Source organism: Uranotaenia lowii, chromosome 3, assembly GCF_029784155.1.
Source record: "Uranotaenia lowii strain MFRU-FL chromosome 3, ASM2978415v1, whole genome shotgun sequence".
Taxonomy (NCBI): Eukaryota; Metazoa; Arthropoda; class Insecta; order Diptera; family Culicidae; genus Uranotaenia; species Uranotaenia lowii.
The window spans coordinates 220614240-220633677 of record NC_073693.1 but is presented as its reverse complement, the minus strand read 5'-3'; positions in this window follow the sequence as shown (position 1 = coordinate 220633677).

The following is a 19438-nucleotide window of genomic DNA, read 5'->3' as shown; positions in this document are numbered from 1 at the left end:
GATCATGGGATTCGAAATGCATTTGATTCAACTACCAATGAAAATTGATTTGGTTCTAACGGATTTAAACGAGCATTGTAGTCAATAAGTTACTCATGTCAAAAAGCTGACTGGGAGCGATATAGGAATTTATTGAACGTAATTTAGATGCAAACGTTCCATTGAATTCAATAGAAGATATAGATTTGGCTGTAGAAAATTTGACAACTTCAAAAGTCAATGCTAAAGCCGCTTCAATACCTAAAGTTAAACATAAATTTAAACAACCTTTGATCGATGATGATCATCAGTTTTTGATACGACTGAAAAACATTCGTCGACGCCAATATCTACGAACTAGGGATACTCCGGTAATTTTTAATATCAGACTTTTTCCCCGACTTGAAAATAGGTACAAGAAAATATTCTTTCCGTAATTGAGGGAAAACACCGGATTTCAACGATGAGTTGAACAGAAGAAACTAAGTTCATTTACAGGATTTTTTAAAAGTAATGGAGGAATTCCATCAGGCCCGGGTCCTTTGAAGCTATTCAGGGAGCAAATTGATTTGTGTATTTCCTCAAGGGTGATTGAATCTACCACAGTCAATGACGCTGAGTCAGAAAGATAATCGAAAAACGCAGTATCGCGATCGGCATCCGAAAACTAGTGTAAACGTTTTGGAAGAAATTGGCAAACAAATAACATATTTCATGGGAATTATTACCGTTAGCGCTGTCCAAGTGCATACGAGATGGGAAATTATTACTTTTCAATTTAGAACTTACATACTTGCAGAAGCTTCTTGGGTTGGATTTAATGTTTTTCTCTGTTTCCCTATTATATTTTTCGAACAAGGTATTAATACATATGGCTCGTTGGTTGCATGCTTCTTGATATTCCAAACTATTAGCTAGCTATGGGGTCTTTTCCAGTTTTTATGCGCTTTCTGCTTTTTATTTCTAAGATGCTGTAGCTTTTTTGAAAACCGTGGTGGATTTCTTTTATTATTCGTTCGTCGCTTTATTTTTATTGGCACATATTTACTCAAGATATTACCAAGAATTTTATAAAAAATATCTACATACCTGATTGACAGTTTCGTTGTCGCTTTGAAATGATGATTGCCAATTAACTGATTGTAATTTAGTTTTAATCATCGTTTAATTTGCATGGAAATAGTCAAGGGTCTCCTCATATTCGTATTCTGGTATTCCTTTGTTGTCAGAACATATAATTGAAAACTCGATAGCTGTATGAAAGCTCTCATTTGTTCCAAATAGGATCAGTAGCCTCCAAAACACAAAAATCATCAGTCAAATTTGAAAACAGTCAATCGAGATAGCGACTGCAGGCGTTTTTCACATGATTTATTTGATTAAGACATAAGGTAGCAAGATTGTCGAAAAGAAATTGTAATGCTTCATCATCTCCAAAAATCGGTAAGAGGATTACATCATTATCTTCATCGGGTATAAATTGCAGATTCAATTGATTGAAATCGGTATATAGGTGAATTTTGAATTCGGGTTGGAAGCTTTTGAATTATTCCGTTATGCTCAGTAGAAACTTTTGGAAATAATCTTTACTGACATACTCCGGAGGAAAGTAGATCGATCCCAAAATATGGGGTTCCTTGAAGATTTGAGCTTTTGCCTACACCTGCTCAAATTCTTTGTGCTTATTATAGTTATTTCAATAAGCTCAGAATCAAAAGCAGAAATTTTTTATTAAATTTATTCAAATTTTAGGGTGGTAATAGGTTCTAAGAGATAATGAACATTCATCAGTAGTTATTGAAGAGATAATCTATCTTCGGGTCTTCTTACTTCGAATAGTATCAACAAATCGTAGGAAAAAAAACCAAATCCAAATCAAAACCATGATCTGATTCCAACAGACACGAACGCCTTGGGCAAAAGTAAGTAGGTGCGCTAGAAACGAAAAAAACAAAAACAAAACGGAAACAATCGAACGAATTTCATATTCAGATATGTATCTGGAGCAAAACTGAGATGATGACCGAAAGTGTGAGCCCAGAAGCTGCCCGGTTTACTCTAGTTCAGCCAGTAGGATTTTCCGAAAATAATCAACATTACTGTTTGTGATCGGACAGATTTTTTTTTCGCTTCTTTAACCGAAAATTGGAATTCCCCTGTCGCTTGGGTGGGCACACGCTATGTGGTGCTACTTATTTTCCGGGTGAGTTTTCAAATGGTCGTTAGTACTCAACTTTAAAATTTCTAAACATAGTAATATTTTGATTGTTTTTTTAAAAAGTTTTTTTTTATATCTGATAGCTCATTTGATAGACAGTTTTGAAAAAATGTCCCAGCTACATACCGTTTGGTGGCACCAATTGATGGTAATTTTATATTCGTTCTGCACGAGATTGTTCCCGGTATTCGGAAAATTCTCTCTCTTCTTTCGTCCATTCATCAGCTCGGTAGGAGTTATGTGCTCGAAAGGGGGGAAAACTCACGTGCCGGTGAAATTTTGCTGAAGAGTGCCTGTCTGGCGCTCGAAAAAGAGCGTTGTCTATAAATGCATCAAGCTGTGAGAGTCTTCTCTGAGTTCTGTGTTCAGTTTTTCACGGTTTTGTTTTCCACAGACAGCATGTGGAAACCGCAATAAGTTCTCAGGTTCATAAACATGTCCGATAAGAAGAGAATAAATCCTGCTTGGGTTGTACTGTTCCGAGTGGAAATTACCTGATAGCTTTTTTGTTTTTCCCTCAAAACAAACAAGTCTAAGAACGTTTAAATCTAAATAATTAAAACATTTGAAAAATATTTTCATTTCTGAATTTTGTGCTTACGGTTTAATTTATTTTATTTATTTATTTTTTCTGTAACTTAAGACTTACATGTTTTTAATTGTTACAACAGGCGTTGTTAATATCCGAGAATAAAATTGTTTGTTCAACAATCATTTGCCTTGATTGTTTAAACGTTATTTCGTACGACCATGTCCCCGTGTATCAACAAAAGATGCAACTGCAAAAACAAAGATCGAGAAACTATGCAGGGACAACCCGTAGGAATGCCCGATCACCGGAAAATGTTTGTCCTCAAAACGAGTTGAATTATGAAGCGATGGGATATTTTTTGGGACGTAATCAGCTTTTAAAAAGAGAATCGAAGGATTCAAAACAGATTTGATAATTTTTTTCATGGATGAACTAATTTCATAATAGGCAACCCCAAATTTTGTTTTGTTCCTTAAAATATTAGAATTACGTCGATTTTAATAAAATTACAGCTTTGTCATATAAATGTTATCAGGTTGAAGTTTTTTCAATGGATTTATATCAAAATATTGTCATTTTTGTAATTGTTGTTATTTTTGTAATTTTTGTAATTTTTGTAATTTTTGTGATTTTTGTAAGTTTTGTAATTTTTGTAATTTTTGTAATTTTTATAATTTGTGTAATTTTTGTAATTTTTGTCATTTTTGTAATTTCTGTAATTTTTGAAATTTTTGTAATTTTTGTAATTATTGTAATTTTTGTGATTTTTGTAATTTTTGTTATTTTTGTAATTTTTGTAATTTTTGTAATTTTTGTAATTTTTGTAATTTTTGTAATTTTTGTAATTTTTGTAATTTTTGTAATTTTTGTAATTTTTGTAATTTTTGTAATTTTTGTAATTTTTGTAATTTTTGTAATTTTTGTAATTTTTGTAATTTTTGTAATTTTTGTAATTTTTGTAATTTTTGTAATTTTTGTAATTTTTGTAATTTTTGTAATTTTTGTAATTTTTGTAATTTTTGTAATTTTTGTAATTTCTGTAATTTTTGTATTTTTTGTCATTTTTGTCATTTTTGTCATTTTTGTCATTTTTGTCATTTTTGTCATTTTTGTCATTTTTGTCATTTTTGTCATTTTTGTCATTTTTGTCATTTTTGTCATTTTTGTCATTTTTGTCATTTTTGTCATTTTTGTCATTTTTGTCATTTTTGTCATTTTTGTCATTTTTGTCATTTTTGTCATTTTTGTCATTTTTGTCATTTTTGTCATTTTTGTCATTTTTGTCATTTTTGTCATTTTTGTCATTTTTGTCATTTTTGTCATTTTTGTCATTTTTGTCATTTTTGTCATTTTTGTCATTTTTGTCATTTTTGTCATTTTTGTCATTTTTGTCATTTTTGTCATTTTTGTCATTTTTGTCATTTTTGTCATTTTTGTCATTTTTGTCATTTTTGTCATTTTTGTCATTTTTGTCATTTTTGTCATTTTTGTCATTTTTGTCATTTTTGTCATTTTTGTCATTTTTGTCATTTTTGTCATTTTTGTCATTTTTGTCATTTTTGTCATTTTTGTCATTTATGTCATTTTTGTCATTTTTGTCATTTTTGTCATTTTTGTCATTTTTGTCATTTTTGACATTTTTGACATTATTGACATTTTTGTCATTTTTGTCATTTTTGTCATTTTTGTCATTTTTGTCATTTTTGTCATTTTTGTCATTTTTGTCATTTTTGTCATTTTTGTCATTTTTGTCATTTTTGTCATTTTTGTCATTTTTGTCATTTTTGTCATTTTTGTCATTTTTGTCATTTTTGTCATTTTTGTCATTTTTGTCATTTTTGTCATTTTTGTCATTTTTGTCATTTTTGTCATTTTTGTCATTTTTGTCATTTTTGTCATTTTTGTCATTTTTGTCATTTTTGTCATTTTTGTCATTTTTGTCATTTTTGTCATTTTTGTCATTTTTGTCATTTTTGTAATGGTTAATTTTTGTATGTGTAATTTTTGTAATTTTTGTAAGTTTGTATTTTTGTAATTTTTGTAATTTTTTGTAATTTTTGTAATTTTTGTAATTTTTTGTAATTTTTGTAATTTTTGTAATTTTTGTAATTTTTGTAATTTTTGTAATTTTTGTAATTTTTGTAATTTTTGTAATTTTTGTAATTTTTGTAATTTTTGTAATTTTTGTTATTTTTGTAATTTCTGTAATTTTTGTATTTTTTTGTCATTTTTGTCATTTTTGTCATTTTTGTCATTTTTGTCATTTTTGTCATTTTTGTCATTTTGTCATTTTTGTCATTTTTGTCATTTTTTGTCATTTTTGTCATTTTCTTGTCATTTTTGTCATTTTTGTCATTTTTGTCATTTTTGTCATTTTGTCATTTTTGTCATTTTTGTCATTTTTGTCATTTTTGTCATTTGTCATTTTGTCATTTTTGTCATTTTTGTCATTTTTGTCATTTTTGTCATTTTTGTCATTTTTGTCATTTTTTGTCATTTTTGTCATTTTTGTCATTGTCATTTTTGTCATTTTTGTCATTTTTGTCATTTTTGTCATTTTTGTCATTTTTGTCATTTTTGTCATTTTTGTCATTTTTGTCATTTTTGTCATTTTTGTCATTTTTGTCATTTTGTCATTTTTGTCATTTTTGTCATTTTTGTCATTTTTGTCATTTTTGTCATTTTTGTCATTTTTGTCATTTTTGTCATTTTTGTCATCTTTTGTCATTTTTGTCATTTTTGTCATTTTTGTCTCATTTTTGTCATTTTTTGTCATTTTTGTCATTTTTGTCATTTTTGTCATTTTTGTCATTTTTGTCATTTTTTGTCATTTTTGTCATTTTTGTCATTTTTTGTCATTTTTGTCATTTTTGTCATTTTTGTCATTTTTGTCATTTTTGTCATTTTTGTCATTTTTGTCATTTTTGTCATTTTTGTCATTTTTGTCATTTTTGTCATTTTTGTCATTTTTGTCATTTTTTGTCATTTTTGTCATTTTTGTCATTTTTGTCATTTTTGTCATTTTTGTCATTTTTGTCATTTGTCTTTGTCATTTTTGTCATTTTTGTCATTTTTGTCATTTTTGTCATTTTTGTCATTTTTGTCATTTTTGTCATTTTTGTCATTTTTGTCATTTTTGTCATTTTTGTCATTTTTGTCAATTTTTGTCATTTTTGTCATTTTTGTCATTTTTGTCATTTTTGTCATTTTTGTCATTTTTGTCATTTTTGTCATTTTTGTCATTTTTGTCATTTTTGTCATTTTTGTCATTTTTGTCATTTTTGTCATTTTTGTCATTTTTGTCATTTTTGTCATTTTTGTCATTTTTGTCATTTTTGTCATTTTTGTCATTTTTTGTCATTTTTGTCATTTTTGTCATTTTTGTCATTTTTGTCATTTTTGTCATTTTTGTCATTTTTGTCATTTTTGTCATTTTTGTCATTTTTGTCATTTTCATTTGTCATTTTTGTCATTTTTGTCATTTTTGTCATTTTTGTCATTTTTGTCATTTTTGTCATTTTTGTCATTTTTGTCATTTTTGTCATTTTTGTCATTTTTGTCATTTTTGTCATTTTTGTCATTTTTGTCATTTTTGTCATTTTTGTCATTTTTGTCATTTTTGTCATTTTTGTCATTTTTGTCATTTTTGTCATTTTTGTCATTTTTGTCATTTTTGTCATTTTTGTCATTTTTGTCATTTTTGTCATTTTTGTCATTTTTGTCATTTTGTCATTTTGTCATTTTTGTCATTTTTGTCATTTTATTTTGTCATTTTTGTCATTTTGTCATTTTGTCATTTTTGTCATTTTTGTCATTTTTGTCATTTTTGTCATTTTTGTCATTTTTGTCATTTTTGTCATTTTTGTCATTTTTGTCATTTTTGTCATTTTTGTCATTTTTGTCATTTTTGTCATTTTTGTCATTTTTGTCATTTTTTGTCATTTTTGTCATTTTTGTCATTTTTGTCATTTTTGTCATTTTTGTCATTTTTTGTCATTTTTGTCATTTTTGTCATTTTTGTCATTTTTGTCATTTTTGTCATTTTTGTCATTTTTGTCATTTTTGTCATTTTTGTCATTTTTGTCATTTTTGTCATTTTTTGTCATTTTTGTCATTTTTGTCATTTTTGTCATTTTTGTCATTTTTGTCATTTTTGTCATTTTTGTCATTTTTGTCATTTTTGTCATTTTTGTCATTTTTGTCATTTTTGTCATTTTTGTCATTTTTGTCATTTTTGTCATTTTTGTCATTTTTGTCATTTTTGTCATTTTTGTCATTTTTGTCATTTTTGTCATTTTTGTCATTTTTGTCATTTTTGTCATTTTTGTCATTTTTGTCATTTTTGTCATTTTTGTCATTTTTGTCAATTTTTGTCATTTTTGTCATTTTTTGTCATTTTTGTCATTTTTGTCATTTTTGTCATTTTTGTCATTTTTGTCATTTTGTCATTTTTGTCATTTTTGTCATTTTTGTCATTTTTGTCATTTTTGTCATTTTTGTCATTTTTGTCATTTTTGTCATTTTTGTCATTTTTGTCATTTTTGTCATTTTTGTCATTTTTGCTCATTTTTGTCATTTTTTGTCATTTTTGTCATTTTTGTCATTTTTGTCATTTTTGTCATTTTTGTCATTTTCTTTTGTCATTTTTGTCATTTTTGTCATTTTTGTCATTTTTGTCATTTTTGTCATTTTTGTCATTTTTGTCATTTTTGTCATTTTTGTCATTTTGTCATTTTTGTCATGTCATTTTTGTCATTTTTGTCATTTTTGTCATTTTTGTCATTTTTTGTCATTTTTGTCATTTTTGTCATCTTTTGTCATTTTCTTGTCATTTTTGTCATTTTTGTCATTTTTGTCATTCTTTGTCATTTTTGTCATTTTTGTCATTTTTGTCATTTTTGTCATTTTTGTCATTTTTGTCATTTTTGTCATTTTTGTCATTTTTGTCATTTTTTGTCATTTTTGTCATTTTTGTCATTTTTGTCATTTTTGTCATTTTTGTCATTTTTGTCATTTTTGTCATTTTTGTCATTTTTGTCATTTTTGTCATTTTTGTCATTTTTGTCATTTTTTGTCATTTTTGTCATTTTTGTCATTTTTGTCATTTTTGTCATTTTTGTCATTTTCGTCATTGCTTAAAAGTTTTTTTTTTCATTTTTGTAATTTTTGTAATTTTTGTCATATTTGCCATTTTTTTCATTTTTGTCATTTTTTGTCATTTTTGTCATTTTTGTCATTTTTTTTTCATTTTTTGTCATTTTTTGTCATTTTTTGTCATTTTTTGTCATTTTTTGTCATTTTTTGTCATTTTTTGTCATTTTTGGTCATTTTTTGTCATTTTTTGTCATTTTTTGTCATTTTTCTTGTCATTTTTTGTCATTTTTTTGTCATTTTTTTGTCATTTTTGTCATTGCTTTGAAGTTTTTTTTTTTTTTCATTTTTGTCTTTTTTGTCATTATTATCATTTTGTCATTTTTGTCATTTATGTCATTCATGTCATTTTTTTAATTTTTTCCCATTGTTATCATTTTTGTAATTTTTTTTCAATAGGTTAATTCATTCCTGAGTTTTTGCAATATTTCATTTGCATAATTGTATTACATTTAATTTTTCATAGTTTTTATTACAGTTAAAAAGGTCTTATTTTGGCTTAGAATTTGATTTTTTAGTTTTGTTTGTCGTTTTGAATATTTCTACAACAAAAGTGATACTTTGCAATACTGTTTATTTTTGCAAGAATACAGTTTATCAGAAATCAGAAATCATAATGATAAGAAATTTTCTAGCCATGCTGAACTGTTATTTCATCAGATTTGGAAATTCAAAACATTTTTATTATCTGAATCACCCGATGCACCCAACTAACAAATGTTATTTCATTTTTAAAAAATCATTAAAATATATCTAGATTTTTCAAAATTTACAACTTTTCTAACCTGGATTATCTATCATGTCATATAAATGATAGAAAAATTCTGTAAGGAAATTATAAAAAATTACAAAAACGGTAAAAAATATATTAAATGATCTAAAAAACGTTTGATAAGAAGAATAAACTTTTTAATTGTGTGCGTCGTATGAAACAAAATGTGAACAAACAGTTTTATTACGAAAAAATAAAAAACTGACATAAACTAGTCGCAACTTTGTTCCATCTAGAATATTCGTAGCCTGGACAACTTATTCTTTACGTGGAATTCAAATTTGGAAGTTTTTTTTATAACTTTTCAGCGACGTAATGAAAGCATGAAAGCTCACGCAAGACTTGTCAATTATTCGCAGAATTTTACAAATAGAAAAAAAATATTTGCAAGGTAAAAAAAGTTAAATCGTAATTACTAAAATTTTTAGCGATTTTTTAAAGATCAATGCTTTTTATTTCACATCACATCACATATAAAAATTAAGATTGAAAACCAGACAAAATCTACCGAAAAAGATAGGTTCGTCACTAAATGAAAGTCAGGTTTTGTTGCCCTTTTTAGAAAGCATTGAATTTTTCCAATCAATTTGAACTTCTTTGCAAACTTTCGTTCTTACAAACGCATCACATTTTCTCCATAAAACCGGAAATTTTTCAAGATCAGTCTTCGATGCATAAAAAATAATTAAACTCGTGTTCATATGAAAATCTTTTTCATTTAAACCGGCGCGGCGGTATCTACTCGTTACTTCCATTCAAAAGTCTTCAGGAGCTAAGTATATCATATCATTATCATTATTATTATAGTTCGGAGAAAACAAGAGAATGTGTTGTCTAATAAAATGCAAACTGCACTCAACTACGCACTATTTTGGTGCAGGGAAGAGGGACTAAACATAAACCTTTCCAAAACTACTGTGATAGCCTTCACTAGGAGACGAAAAATTACACTAAAACCTCTAACATTAGATGGGGAAGTGTTAAACCTCGAATTACAAGTGAAATATTTAGGCATAGTACTAGACTCAAAGCTATCATGGAACCCACAGATAGAGCATGTAATCGCTAAGGCTACAACAGCTCTATGGGTCTGCCTCAAAGGAGTAGGGAAAAAATGGGGACTACAGCCGAAAATTATCTACTGGATATTTGCAGCTATTATAAGACCCAAAATCTCTTATGCCTCCTTAGTATGGTGGACCAAAACTATGCAAATTACAGCCCAGAAAAAACTAGCGAAGCTTCAAAGACTAGCAACGCTAGCTATAACTGGCGCAAAGCGAAGCAATATTCTGCCTACACATCAATTCATTGAGTTAGGGCGGAACGTAGTGCCTTGAGATTCTCCAAACACAAAACGCTCTATGAAGGAGATCTTACAGGACATCTGAAAATCCTAAAGAAATTTAAATTAAACTCACTTATTGTGAAAAATGATGACTGGATAGAGCCCATTTTTAACCTAGACATAATGTAACTATCAATGATAGGGACGTGTGGGAGTCAGGTTCCTCCCAGATCGATACTATTCTTCACTGATAGGTCAAAAATGGATAATAGAACTGGGGCAGGGTCTTCGGACCTAGACTCAGAATCTCAATTCCTATGGTAAACTGGCCAACAGTATTCCAAGCTGAAATTCAGCAGTTCTAGAATTCACTTTAACCTGTTTGAAAAGGGGATACAGGTACACAAGTATTTGCATTTTCTCTGACAGTCAGGCTGCTCTTCGAGCACTAAGTACGTTCACATGTTACTCCAAACTAGTTTGGGAGTGTATAGATGAACTAAGAAACCTGGCCATACGGAACAGAGTATTTTTATTCTGGGTTCCAGGCCACTGCGGTATCCTAGGGAACGATGAAGCAGACCAACTACCTAGGGAAGGATCTCAGGGACTGTTGATTGGACCTGAACCTTTCTGCGGAGTATCGAGAAGTGCCTTGACTATGGAGCTCAAGAACTGGGAAAGCACCACTATTGTTTCCAATTGGAAAACAGCGGAAGGAGCAACTCAGGCAAAAAGATTCATTGAACCAAGCGCACGACTCTCAAAAAACATGTTGAACTTAAGTAAGCACGAATTAAGTACTTACACAGGTCTCTTGACCGGACATTGTCCAACAAAACAGCATCTCAAAAGGATAAACATAATTCTGAACGATGACTGTCGGTTCTGCGGGTTCGAAAAAGAAACTGCAGAGCATCTTCTTTGCAACTGCTGCGCCCTTTTAAATAGGAGAGAGTGTGTAAGCGCACAAGACATATGGTTGCATATCAGCCCTAAGAAGGTTATATCATACATCTTTGATATCATACCCGATTGGGATAAAATGCTTAGTCAGCAATCAACTGTCACTCCAATCAATAGTGCAGGTAAACCTGAAAGCATATAGTAACGCGGGGTAAATACCACAATAGATCAACTACTGGCCGCAGTGGGCTCTCCCCTACAAGAAAAAAAAATCATATCAATAATTGGGAAATAATTGTTTTTTAATTTTGTGGTTCAAATTCTCTCCTCAACGGGTTTTTGTACGTATTTCCAAAAAGTCTTTCCACAGTTTCCATTTTTTTTTTCCTCGAAGCCCTGCTCTTTTTTTCCTGCAATTGGTGAGAAAATATTTTTAACATAACATGTTGATCAAATTTACCGAAATCCTGGAAATAACATTGATTTCACAGATTCTCAAGCAAATTTTATTCAAGAATTAAGGCTACAGTTCACATTCTTTGTAGTTATTTTTTTAAGCATTTAAAAAAAGTTATTTAATTTATCGGCTTCATCGGTGAAAAGTGATGTCCTTTTTCACTTTTTACTTCTTCTAACTTTCTATCTATCTATTACAAAATTTCAAATCTTAAGATGTCCCTACTTAGAAGGACATCATTTTTCACCGAAAAAAAACGATAAATGAAGTAGCAAACATACATAACGGTGATTAACATCTTCATAAATTTCAAAAACGTTTTTATAAATTATATTTAAGCGATACTTGGATATGGTTTCTAACGCTGCTTTAAAAAAATTCTTAACTTTGTCAATATGAGTTTTTTTTTGTAAATTCTTTATTTGAAACAATCAATATGAGTTTACCATGTGAAAAGACTAAATTTTTCAACGTTTGATGCGTATGGGGTGGAGGAAGGACCCAAATGGGCCTGTGCGTCCATAAAAAAAAACTTCAGAGCAAATTTTCACAGATTTTTTGTCTCAAATAAAATATAATAATATGGGTTTTGTCAAGATCATAATTTTTTCCGATTTTTTGTTTGCTTAGTTTTAATTCAATAACCAACAAATTTATCGTAAAACTTTATCATTGGCAGAAATATGAAAAAAACATCATCATGTGCTCAGCAATATTATTCTGAATATTTTATTCGCACTTTTCCGACTTGCTATTAGTTGAGGAGTAGGCGTTGTCTAAATGGCATCGCACGTGTTTTTTCGGGTCTGTGAAAATTTTACTAAATATATAGTTTTAACAGTAATTACATTGTGCGAAAAAATGTTCAACGATGAGCCGGAGGACAAATAAAACACTGGTCAGTGGAAGTGATTTAAACGGGCTTGAGGGAGGATTGTTTCATTAAATTGAATTTGTTCAGACGGTTTGTTTTTTTTGCCCAACTGAAGTGATATTTTGCAGGCTTCTCCGAGAAAAGCGAGGTTGAGTGTTCCAAAAACCGTCCGTGGTATTGGAAATTTGTGAATTTGGTATACAAATGTGTTGGGGCTGCAGTGCTTAAATATTGAATTCGGCATTTATATGTTGATTTTCAAAATTATCCGTGTTATGATGGGCTGGGAAAGTAAATTCCTAAGTTCTAGCACCAGTCATACCAATCTCGGCATGCTGCCAAAGAATAGGTTCGAAGCACTGTGAACAGCATAAAAATTACTAGAGCCTTTTTAGGTATAACAATAAGTACCCTTTCATTATAGGGGTACAAGGGTAAGTACGAGGAAAAGTACATGGTAACAAGGTAAGATGTAAAACATCATTGACAATGTAAAAATAGTTAACTTTTGATTAAATATATTGAAAATAGCTAAACTCTACTGTGGGGTTTAGTGAGGGGAATGGACAGGACATCAAACGAACAGAAGGTTGATATACAATGGATTGTCGGTTCAAGCCAGCCGGAGTATCTCGGCAAATTTGGAATCTTGAATAGGTTACTTAGGTACCCTTTCAGGATTCTTCATTTGTTTCGAACAGTTGCAAGGGAGTAAGATGAGCCAAAACTGTCTCAGACCAGTGGTAACTGACCCTGCTGGTAACTGGTTGTGCTGCAATTATTGATGATGAGTTAAGAATAAACAATATTTGCATTTCGATTGAGACTTGCCGTACCGACACGGGTCGAAAGACCTATCAGCCACTGGTGGGTTCTCTTACATACATCCATACATACATACTTTGCCGACTTGCTATTAGTTATTGACTTTGATTTTAAAAGCTTTCAAGAAAAACTTACTTATACCTTTACGAAACACATTGAATGTTAAAATTTTAGGGAAAAAAGTCACCAATTTGAATGGTTAAGGTATAAATCCAAACAAAAGCACGTAAAGTTCATATTTAAACAAGTCATCGACATATCAACTATTTCCGGTTTATGATAACTAACAATCTATCACAGGAAAAAATCGAGAAAATGATTCAATTTCAGAAAGGCTTTGAAGGCCACACTAGACTGGCCCATAACAAAAAAAAAATCCTTATATTCCACGAGGCACCCCCTAGATTGATGCCTTTAGGTGAAAAAATGACTTTCTGAAAGTTTCAGGTCATTCGGCAGAAGCACGAGCTGACGCAAAGGACTTGAAATTTGTATGGAGATTTTCAGCAAAATGTATGAAAAATCGACATACTTTCGCTCTTTGTGTTCAAAAATATGTTTCCAGTATGCTTGAATTTCAGAAATTATAGTTCAAACAATGACAAACAAGTTTGTAGAAGATTGTGACTCGATACGAGTTGACTGTGATGAGTTATTTGCAATTGAATGTGATTTTTTTCGAATTTCTTTGATATATCTTAAACGGTGTATGGGTTAATAATGCCACTAACTTGATCGTATCGTTTCACAGTTCATAGTTTTTCAATACATTCTTTCAACTTGTTGCTAAAATATTTGTTATAAAATTAGCTACAATTTTGCCGAGGACACAAACTTTCTATCTGTTATTCATATTATGTGACAATGCGATCAAGTTAATACTAATATTCCACCTATCCACCGTTCACTATATCTATAGGGGAGAATGAGGATACTTGATCCCTGGGGATACTTGATTCCTTAGCTATATCTCGAAACTGGAATGTCTTACAAAGATCAAATGTTCTAGAAAAATGTGCCAAAATGAGCAAAATAACAATGCTTGTAGTTTAAAAAATTTTAACGAAATAATTGTTTGAGTAATTGAACTTTGTTTGACAAATTTGACAAAATGTAACTTGAAGATCTTTTTGCATCACTTTAAAATGTTCCTTACATGGGAAAATTATGAAAAAAATATATGTTCCAATGTATCAATCGTTCGAGCGTAAAATGGACTTCATAATGCAATATTTTCAATGCAATGGAAAACTCTCAACTTTTTTCAGAAAAAGTTTTCTAAAATGTTGATTATGGGTACAATTGATCCCCTAGAGTTGGGTACAATTGATCCCCCTTCCAAATGGCATATTCTTCTTCTGAATTGATCGTTATGATTGCTGATTACGAAATTACTAATATTCCAAAAATCCAAAATCCAAAAACTAATATTTATCAAACAATTGTCTGAAGAAAAGAGCAAAAATAATTAATTTTCTCTTAATTATAAAATATAGCGCCTTTAAGTATGCAATGGCATTAGCGTTGAGACAAAGTTATAGAATTTTCTTCTTATTTCTGCTTTAAGTTGTGAAATGAGAACAAACATGACCAAAATAGTCAATTAACATTCTATCTTGGGGTTTTGTTTGATTTTTATACAAAGATTAGGGCTTCATGAATAAAAGATCAAGTCTCCTTCAATAGGGGATCAAGTCTCCCCTAACTTCAGAAAAATCGCAATTTTTTTACTCCCACGAAAATGCTTTTAGTTCATCAACGGGTTCAAGTATCGTTCTAATTTTTGGAGCATAGAAACTTGAAGTTACAAGCTATCAGAAAATGTCAAAGACGACGAGTTGCTAAATTTTTCCAAAAAGATATGGTGAAAATAAGAAAAGGGGATCAAGTATCCCCACTCTCCCCTATATATAAAAAGTAATTTCCGTTTGTTTGTTCGTTTGTATGTTTGTCTTCAATAGGCTCAGCCACCTTAAGAGCTAGAGAGCTGAAATTTGGCATGGGTGCTCATTAGGACCAGGAATGATGAAAAATGTTTTTAGATTTTCGGATGACCCTTTTTGAAGGCGGTCGTCCATACAACAACGGTTTTATTCCCCCGAACCAAAAGTCATGGCACCCATTTTCTGAACCGACTTTCGTTTCCGTTCGTTTCGTTGGCGGGATTATTTTCACCATCAACATGGGTAGGCTATTAGAAACGACCATCCAGAGCTCACATGTACTGGATAGCAAATCGAAGCTTGCTGAGCATGAAAAATTTGAAAGTGAAAATTTTGGCGGGTGCATTTTGTACCTTCTACTGTTCAAAGCACATGCTACCGGTACGAGATATTTGGATACAATTTTAAGCCTACATTTTGATTGAAAAATACAACTAGCCTGTTAGGAATATATTGACTAGAATAGTAGTGGCTTTCAAAGTGCTCTTTACCGCCGCGGGGGGCTTTGAGAGTCAACAATTTTTATATTTTTGGAATTCCTCATAGAGAAAGAAAAAATTATTAGATTCAGAGTTTATGTAGTTGAAAACATGCAAAGTGAGTTTTCAACATGCTCAACAAAATCATGCATATTGAAAAGTGGGATAATCTTCAACAGATATTTTCATTAGATAAGGGATGGAAAAGATAAAAAAGCAGTAAAATCTTTTTAAGATAAAACTATAAGGCCAAATATATTCAAGCTTCCTAAGAAACGATGTTTGTCAATATTAAGTTTTCAATATCTTAGTCATCTTGCCGTTTTTATACATCGGATTGGGTTGAAAATTGGCACATAGGGGTTATTTGGGACAAAAAATTGAATTCACTTATTCAAATTAAAGTCAGGGGTCGTCCATATTAACTATTCACTGTTTTTGTGATATTGTCGTTATTATACATCTATTTAGACGAAAATTGGTACACGAGAGTTTTGAGGGACGATCAATCGATTTCAGGTATTGAATTCAGCGTAAGGGGCCGGCAATGGGGTCGTCCATACTAACCTTACAATATTTTTGAAATATCGTCATTTTTAAACATCGGATTGGGATGAAAATTTGCACACGGTAGTTTTCAGAGACGGACAATCGACTTCAGATATCAAAGATTGTATAAGAGGCCACCAAAAGGAGTTTAAGTTTTTGGCAATAATTGAGTTGTTATGCGACGATCGACTCGAAATTTTGACACAGGGTTTTTTTTGGCACGGGCAATCAATTCCTGATTCCAAATGAAGTAGCAGACGACAGAAGAGGTGTTCGTTCAATATTTTTGCAATTATAACTTAACAATTAATTCGGAAATGCATCTGGAAAATATTTGGCTATTGACATTCATACAAACTGTTCATAACATATTCCAAGCTGAAAGCGAAACGGAGTTCGTATGGGGACAGCTAGTCTATATATATAAAAAGCAATTTCTGTATGTTTGTTTGTTTGTTTGTTTGTCCTCTATAGACTCAGCCGTCTTAAGAGCTAGAGGTCTGAAATTTGGCATGGATGCTCATTATGACCAGGAAGGATGAAAAATGTTTTCAGATTTTCGGTGACCCCTTCTGAAGGGGGTCGTCCATACAACACAATTAATGTTTTCGCGACACTGACGTAATTTTTTGTCGGATTGTGTTGAAAATTTGCACATGAGTGTTTTAAAGTACGAGTAATCGATTTCAGGTGTTAAATTTTGTTTAAGGGGTCAGCCAAAGGGGTCGTCCATATTAACTGTCAGCTGTTTTTGCGATATTGACGTTGTTATACATCGTATTCAGATTAAAATTGGTACACGATAGTTTTGAGTGACGTGAAATCGATTTGAGGTATCGAATTTAGTGTAGGGGGCCGGCAAAAGGGGTCGTCCATACTACACAAATACTGTTTTAGCTATAATGACGTTTTTATACATCGGATCGGGATGAAACTTTGCACATGGGAGCTAAGAGGGACAATCAATTGATTTCACTTATTCTTATCAAAGTCAGGAGTCGGCCAAAGGGGTCGTCCATACTAACTATTTACTGTTCATGCGATATTGTCGTTATTGTACATCAGATTCAGATGAAAATTGATACACGAGAGTTTTGAGGGACGGGCAATCGATTTCAGGTGTGAAAAAAAATCAGTGTAAGAGGCCGGCAAAGGGGATCGTCCATATTAACTTTTCAACATTTTTGCAATACCGTCGTTATCATACTTCGGATTGGGAGGAAAATTTACACACGGTAGTCTTCAGGGACGGGCAATCGATTTCAGATGTCAAATGTTATGCCAGGGGTCGACGAAAGGGGTCGTCCATATTAATTATTTTTTCACTGTTTTTAGGAATATTGACGTTATTATGCAATGGATTGTTTTGAAAATTTGCACACGGGAGTTTTGAGGGACCGGCAATCGATTTCCGATATTAAAGATTTTATAAAAGGCCACCGAAAGAGGATTACCTTTTTGGCAATAATTGCTTTGTTATGCATCTATCGAGTCGAAATTTATACACGGTTTTTTTTGGCACGGTCAATTAATTCCTGATTTCAAATTTAGTAGCAGACTGAAAAATTGATCGTCCTATATTTTTGCAAGTATTACTTAACAATGAATTCGGAAGTGCATCTTGGCAATTGAATATCATACAAACTGTTCATGACATATTCCAAGTTGAAAGCGAAACGGAGTTCGTATGGGATCAGCTAGTATCAAATAAATGCGAAAAAATACACACATACAATTTCGGATAACTCATCACAGTCAACTTGTATCGCGTTACAATCTTTTACAAACTTGTTTGTCATTGTTTGAACTATAATTCCTGAAATTCTGAGCATTCTTGCATGTTGGAAACAAATTTTAGAACACAAAGAGTGAAAGTATGTCGATTTTTCATACATTTTGCTGAAAATCTCCATACAAATTTCAAGTCTTGCACCAGCTCGTGCTTCTGCTGAATGACCTGAAACTTTCAGAGAGTCATTTTTTCACCTAAAGACACCAATCTAGGGGGTGCCACTTTGAAAAAATGTAGTAAAAATCATCTCATACAAATTTGGGTCAGTCTAGGCCAAACAGTGTGTTCTCGAGGGCCTCATGCGACCCGTGGGCCGTACGTTGCTCACCCTGCATTGAAGGGTTAAATAAGTTATAATATCACTTACCATGTTGCTTTGCCAGCACCTGCAGCAGCGGCGGTATCAGAAAATCCCGATTCCATATTGAACTGGGCCAGGGCTTCAGCTGAATCTGCCGGATATCACGCTCGATTGCATTGGGCCGCTTCTTCGTTTTCGCGTACGGCTTCACCGACAACGGTTGCGGCGCTGTGGCACAAGGCCCGACACATTTGCTTTTCACCGGTTTGGTCTCATTTGCGGAAACACCCGTGGTTGGACTTAAACTAGATTTGTTCTTTTTCACTTTGCCAGTTCGATTTTCCGGTTTGCTCGGCTTTGACGGTCGCGATTCATAACGACAAACGACGTTAGAAGCAGATTTTTTAGAATTATCGCGAGATTCCGGACGCTGCCGAACGATAATTTCCGCCTTCGATGGCTGCCTTTCGTACTTGGGTGCCGGTAGTGGAACGGGCTTGCGATTGATTGCATCCTGCCGGGGAAGTTTAACCGGAGCTGCTATTGGCTTGCTCGATGATGAAGATGAATCGGCCGGAGAAGATATCCCGAATGGATGGGCGAAGTAAAACATGCATATCGGAGCCGGACTCTGAAAGGAGAAGAAAATTGAGGGAAGGGAAATGTCAATGACATATTTTTACCAATATCGTGTTGTGGCTACTTCAAAAAGTCATTCAACCTTATAAAGATGCAATCTACAATCGACATCTTAATTATTTGAATGCAATTAAAAAATGGAGCTTCATCTACACCGCACACCAGTGGCCATAAATCAATGTGGCAAGATCCAGAAAACCATTGAAGCAGCTAATTTATCATGATTTCATTTTCCAACCATTACGGGTTGGCGGCGAGACAAGAATAACTTTTTACTCTTAGAAGTACCTACCCCAAGATACTCTTTGGTCTTATGGAGCATCATAGTGTCGTTTCGCTTACAATCTCGGGTTACCGCATCTGTGTTCTCATTCTGCTCTGTGTTTATGGAGCGTGAAATACGACGTCTCTAGCTTGAAGGGAGCTGAATGTGTCTATTAAAGATGCTCGTCTTCCAAAGTTGTTTGATGAAGTGTTTGCCAATACATCAAAATTTGTTTAATGGCTAACCATAATAATCCATTTTCATGATAGGTACATACTGACATCACGGCATTGAGGGGTTTGACTCAAGTTGGACAAGAACTCAAGTTGGGTGCTACTATGCTCATAAAGTGAGTGATAAAACTAAAGGGTTTGATGAACGAATTCTCAAAGTTCAAAGTATGAGAACTATGCAAATGAAAAAAATATAACTAATTAAAGCTTTTTACCCAACAGACATTTTGGTTGA